This window comes from Chiloscyllium punctatum, chromosome 12 (assembly GCF_047496795.1).
Source record: "Chiloscyllium punctatum isolate Juve2018m chromosome 12, sChiPun1.3, whole genome shotgun sequence".
Taxonomy (NCBI): domain Eukaryota; kingdom Metazoa; phylum Chordata; class Chondrichthyes; order Orectolobiformes; family Hemiscylliidae; genus Chiloscyllium; species Chiloscyllium punctatum.
In genome coordinates this window covers 25,757,738-25,764,087 of record NC_092750.1, presented here as the reverse complement: position 1 = coordinate 25,764,087, position 6,350 = coordinate 25,757,738, and positions in this window count along the sequence as shown.

Here is a 6,350-nt window from a genome sequence, read left to right as displayed (position 1 = left end):
CATCACCAATTCTCCCACTCCAGGGCCAGGCCATGATAATGCAGGAAAAGCCCACTCAGGTAAATATTTTGCATAGTGACCATTTTCAACACACATCAGTGACACAAATATGAAGATATCTCAAGAGGACTGGTGAAATTATAGACTCTTTCCTCCAAACTTGAGTGACATGCACGGTGGGCAGCCTGGTAGCATAGTGGTTAGCACTGCTGCCTCACAGCGCCAGAGACCCAGGTTCAATTCCCACCTCCGGTGACTCTGTGTGGTGTTTGCACATTCTCCCTATGTCTGCATGGGTTTCCTCCAGGGGCTCCAGTTTCCTCCCAGAGTCCAAAAATGTGCAAGTTAGGTGAATTCCCAACGCGCCTCCTCCCTACCTTTTATCTTAGCCTGCTTGGCACACCTTCCTCATTCCTGAAGAAGGGCGTATGCCCAAAATGTCGATTCTCCGGCTCCTTAGATACTGCCTGACCTGCTGCGCTTTTCCAGCAACACATTTTTCAGGTTAGGTAAATTGGCCAAGTTAAATTGCCCGTAGTGTGTTAGGTGAAGGGGTAAATGTAGGAGAATGGGTCTGGGTGGGTTGCGCTTTGGCGAGTTGGTGTGGACTTGTTGGGTCAAAGGGCCTGTTTCCACACTGTAAGCAAATCTAATCTAATGTGCAGGTGATATTTCAGTATCTGATCTCTGGAGTGATGCATGTGCAGTTTGTTCATTCACTGATACAACTCAATGAAAAATGCTACAATTCACCAACCAAATCCTCATACATAAAGAGGGATGAAATAAGAGGAATGATTTTTATCCAAAAAGAAACAAACCAAAAACCAAAACTGAAATTTGGACTGTGCCCAATTCATTTCACATGATTTGCAAATAATGGGGGAAGTCCAATTCTGATCATCATCAAATTGCTGGAAGTGTATATGCACAGATCCTGACGCAAAGGAAAGTTATTCGCAATTTCTGATGCAATGGTAATGAACCAATAACTATTGAGTTTCGACATTAACTATAGTTAAAAATGGCCTAGTTGATCATCAAGTGCTTTGGATGTCCCAGCATTGTGAAAGCGTGTAATAAACATGCAAGCTCTTTCAAATTCATTGCTGTCATAGAAAACATTAGTCAGTGCTCATGTCTGAACGTGAAAATCAACACATTTTCACCTCTTAACTTTGCCACAAATAAAACAGCCAGTTAATTTTGTATAGGCTTTCTACTCTATTGAATTTTTGACTTATATCATTGCCAAATTCCAGCTAACTAAATTTTTGAAAATGTTTTCACTAGACTTAGTATCATAGCAAGACATTGCTGAACTTTGAAATCAGTGAACACAATTCTGATAGTTTATCCAGTTATGCTCTCAAACCGCACCTCCAGTCTTAATTCTCAGAATATTACACACCAAACCTAATTCCATTCCTAACCCAAAACAATCAATTTGTAACAAAATATCATATTTCCTGAAAAGAAAACTTCAATTTGCTTCTGCAAAATGAAAGTAAAACAGAACCGTGTACTAACCCATTTTTCAAACTGCACATGCTGGAAATTTGAAAACAAAAACAAAAACAGCAGACCAGACAGCAATCTGTAGATAGATAACAGAATTCATGTTTTGCGTCCAGAGACCCTTCGTCAGAACAAGTTCCAAATTTGGTGCCACACCGGTGTTTCCCAGCACACTTGATTTACGTATTTTTTCTCCTAACTTAAAGAGTTGTTGATTAAAACAAAAAAGATGTTTATTTTATTCAATTTCTCCACCCTTTTAAAACTGCACTCCAGCAATAGTTCACAAAAACATCAATATTTATTTTCACATTGACAGCTAGCTTCACTGATATTCACAAGTCAATCAAATTCTGTGTTCAAGTTACATTTTATAACCCTTACTATAAGACTAATTACTGGCAAAATATTCATTTGAAATACAGAAATTTTACCAAAGCAAAACAAAGAGACATTGGAAGCGAGATAAGCAACTGGACAGTGATGTGTATAAGTATCATCATTCTTTTACAAACAGATTTTAAAAAGTTAAATTCTAATATGTACCTTTTTTCATTATCTTTAAACATGTATCCATTGATCAACTAGTCAACAATGTGCTTCAGCGTGATTGTCTAATTAATACAGCAGTACAGTGTTTCAAATTACAATTAAACTACAGATCACTGCTTTCAGAAAACAATTACATTGATTAAGTCTCCTTTCACAAATTAGAAATATTTGCAAATTCATAATAAAACTTTCCCTTGAATTTATATTCTTCATTTCATTATCAGGAATCAATTTGCATTCTGACATATTTTTTCTCCAGATGCATTATCTTCCATTGAATTATCAGGCCCATTTAGTTTAATTCTTGTGTTAAATTGAACAATGCAAAGGAAAAGCATTGATACAACCCCTCTCAATGATCAAATTTAATAAGCAATAGTTATTAAATCAATTATAATTCTATATATATACACACACATATACAGCAGCCACTAGCTACTGAATTATTTCCTCCTTATTTCTTATTAAAAAGATGAAGTCAATGCTGCAAGTGTCCAAAAAACAACACTCCTTTTCCTCAAAAGGTAAAATAGAAACATTACACGTCCATACACACACAAAGAAACTTTTCAAAAAGATCATGGCTGATCTGACTGAGGCAGAAACTCAGCTTTCCTTTCTATTTTCTATATCCTCTGATTTTTCGTGTCAATCAAGAATCTGACCTCATCTTTTTTTTAAAAAAAAACTCTGACTCTAGCACACCACTCAACAGGAAAAGAATGTCCTACATGGATATGCAATAAATTAATTCCTTTATGGTTGGGAAACAAATGCTGTCCCAACCAGCACGTCCACATCCCACAAATTTTTTTTTCAAAAACTCACAGCTCTTTTGAGCCCTTTTGCCTTCAAAAGGGAAACCTCAAATATAAATGATCCCCTCATCCTGGTCCCTCCTACATTGATAAAAGATCCTCTCAACATGAACCCTTTCAAGTCCCATCTGAATCCTATAGTCTCGTTCTTTGAGACTTCAATCTATGCAGGCCAGCCTGTCCAACATGCTTCAAGTTAAACAACTTCTCCCTACTTTCAACCCCCACTATCATGTGTCAGATCAATCAAATGTACCAAACAGTTTCCAAAACTGTTTTCTTCTAAACCAAAATCATACACAACATTCTGAACATTGTCTCACTGAAGTTCTGTACATTTGTAGCATAACATTCCTACTTGTATTTCACTTGCCTTGTAATAAACAACATCCAATCTTCCATCAGTCTTAGACAATCTTTGTGACAATGCTGTCACTTTAAAAAAAGGTTATATTGTTCTGGGTATTTTTTTTTGGAAGAGAGGTTGTAAAGGCAGAGGTACCAAAGGGCTAGGTTTTTAACAGTTTAAATGGTGGAAAGGGATCGGCCAGTTCTCCCAATTCAGGTTTTTCTAATTGTTTTAGCTGTAGCAGTCACAAGATGTTTTGAGTACCAGAAGAGTTGCAAGCTTCAGTAAATGAATCCTTACTGACTTTCTCGGAAATCTCTTTGGATGTTGTTCCTTCCTCCATCTTAGAATTTGTGTTTAAATTTATTTTTTTGCCAAGGGTGTGTTTATGGGATTTACTACATTGGAACAGTTGAGTTATGACATCAACTATTCAGTTAAGTTTACCAATAGTTAAATTATTATAAATTCCCCTTTGTGTTTTAACTGTAGTGTTTAAATAAATTATTTTGCTTAAAGCCAAATGGGTTGACCCATTGCATCACACCTGGAACATCCACTTCAAATCTACCTTTAAAATAAGAAAAAGTTACAGTCTAGGCTATCTTAAAATATTTTGAGGGGGTCTGGCTTGGTCATAACACTGTCCACTCTTTAAACAAAACATGATAATAGTATTTAGATCTTGAATCTAACTAGATCTCAGCAACAAAAACTAAAAATTCTGAACAAATCAGGCAGTATTTGATGTGACAAAAGGTGAAAGCTTGCCTTTCTGATACAAGACTCTTAGTGTGTTTTGAATGGTTTAGCTGGATTTGGAGGACTAAACAGCATTGCAATTAAATGCTATTCCAATACAGTTACTCATGTAGAGTTCAAATTAATTTAGATTAATTTCCATATACTTTTAAAATATGGGATTAAGCCTCTACTATACACCATTTTGGAATACATTCTTAGTGTATTGATCATTAATTGCAGCTTTTTTTTTAATTAAGGCAATGAATGCAAGGTCAAGTATGTGAACATATTGTGTTGGGAAATAGGAGAAAGCAAATGGTCTCTCTTAACATAAGATCCCCTAACAACTTAAATTCACTTACACACTTGGGGTTCTGTCTGGAGCACTTTTACAAGTCAAAGACCATAAGTGGCCAGGAATCAAACCCAGCCAGTTACTTGTGTGCTCATCCCTACTTAAATTAAAATGCCATCAGCTACATTATTTGTACCCACATCCCCAGAGCATTATCCTGTGCCTCTGGAATTCCTATACCAATCACCCACCTCTCCAATAAATAGCTACCAATCAACTTACCTTTTTTTCTCTTACATCTACCTTTTCTGCCTATTTAAGATTTTGAATTGCTAATTGAAATTAAGCAACTAGTTTAACTAACAAGACAGAATGTTTAATTATACAATGGGTGCAGTGGGTTTCTGTGTCAGTGTCCCTGCCTCTGGACCAGAAGCCCTGGGTTCAAATTCTACACATTCCAGATGTGTCATAACATGTTGATTAAAAATATTTACAATAAGTTGAAAGCTCATGAAAAAGCATTTACTCTGGGCCCATTATAAAAATTTCCATTTTCTTAATAGAATTACTGAAAAAAGATGCATAAAGTTGCCCGTTGCTTTCAAACAAAAGGTTCCCAGCATGTTCCCTTCGAGGATGTGGAGACGCCGGTGTTGGACTAGAGTGGAAAAAGTTAAAAATCACACAACACCACAGTATAGTCCAGCAGATGTATTTGGAAGCATTACACCTTCATCAGGTATGAAGGAGCAGCGCTCCAAAAGCTTGTACTTCCAAATAAACCTGTCAGACTATAACCTGGTGTTGTGTGATTTCTAACTTTGTCCCCTTCTAGAGGGGCAAAGGACTAGGTGATGTGGCCACTGCTTCCCAAAAAGTGATGTGTCACTAATTATTTTATCCATCATAACACAAGAAATGATGTAGTTGTATTGAAGGGTCTATCAGTCATGTTTTACAACCAGCTTATTATCACAGCCACATCAATGTCTAACCTAATGTTAAAAAATTAGACTACAATTGAAAAGCATGCTTCATGTGATCCCCAGAATAAGGTGGAAAATGAGACCTTTATACCCTCAGACTACATTCTATGATACATAGACAATATAATAAGGATGTATCTTAAAAGGAAAGAGGGACATACTATGTCTCCTTAAAGTATGCTAATATGCTGACCATGAGACAAGACACAACATGAAGTGTAAAAACAAAGGAAACAGAGTCAGAGTCATAGAGATGTACAGCATGGAAACAGATCCTTCGGTTCAACCTGCCATGCTGACCAGATATCCCAACCCAATCTAGTCCCGGCCCATTTCCCTCCAAACCCTTCCTATTCATATACCCATCCAAATGTCGCAATTGTACCAGGCTCAACCACTTCTTCTGGCAGCTCATTCCATACACGTACCACCCTCTGTGAAAACGATGCTCCGTAGGTCTCTTTTATATCTTTTCACTCTCACCCTGAACCTATGCCCTCCAGTTCTGGACTCCCTGACCCCAGGGAAAAGACTTTGCCTATTCAACCTATCCATGCCTCATAATTTTGTTAACCTCTATAAGGTTACCTCTCAACCTCTGACGCTCCAGAGAAAACAGCCCCAGACTGTTCAGCCTCTCCAAATCCTCCAACCCTGGCAACATCCTTGTACATCTTTTCTGAACCTTTTCAAGTTTTACAACATTCTTCCAAAAGGAAGGAGACCAGAATTGCACGCAATATTCCAACAGTGGCCTAACCAATGTCCTGTACAGCCACAACATGACCTCCCAACTCCTGTACTCAATACTCTAACCAATAAAGAAAAGCAAACCAAACGCCTTCTTCACTATCCTATCTACCTGTGACTTCACTTTCAAGGAGCTATGAACCTGCGCCCCAAGGTCTCTTTGTTCAGCAACACTCCCGAGGACCTTAGCATGAAGTGTATAAGTCCTGCTAAGATTTGCTTTCCCAAAATGCAGCACCTCTCATTTATCTAGATTAAACTCCATCTGCCACTTCTCAGCCCATTGACCCATCTGGTCCAGATCCTGTTGTAATCTGAGGTAACCCTCATCGCTG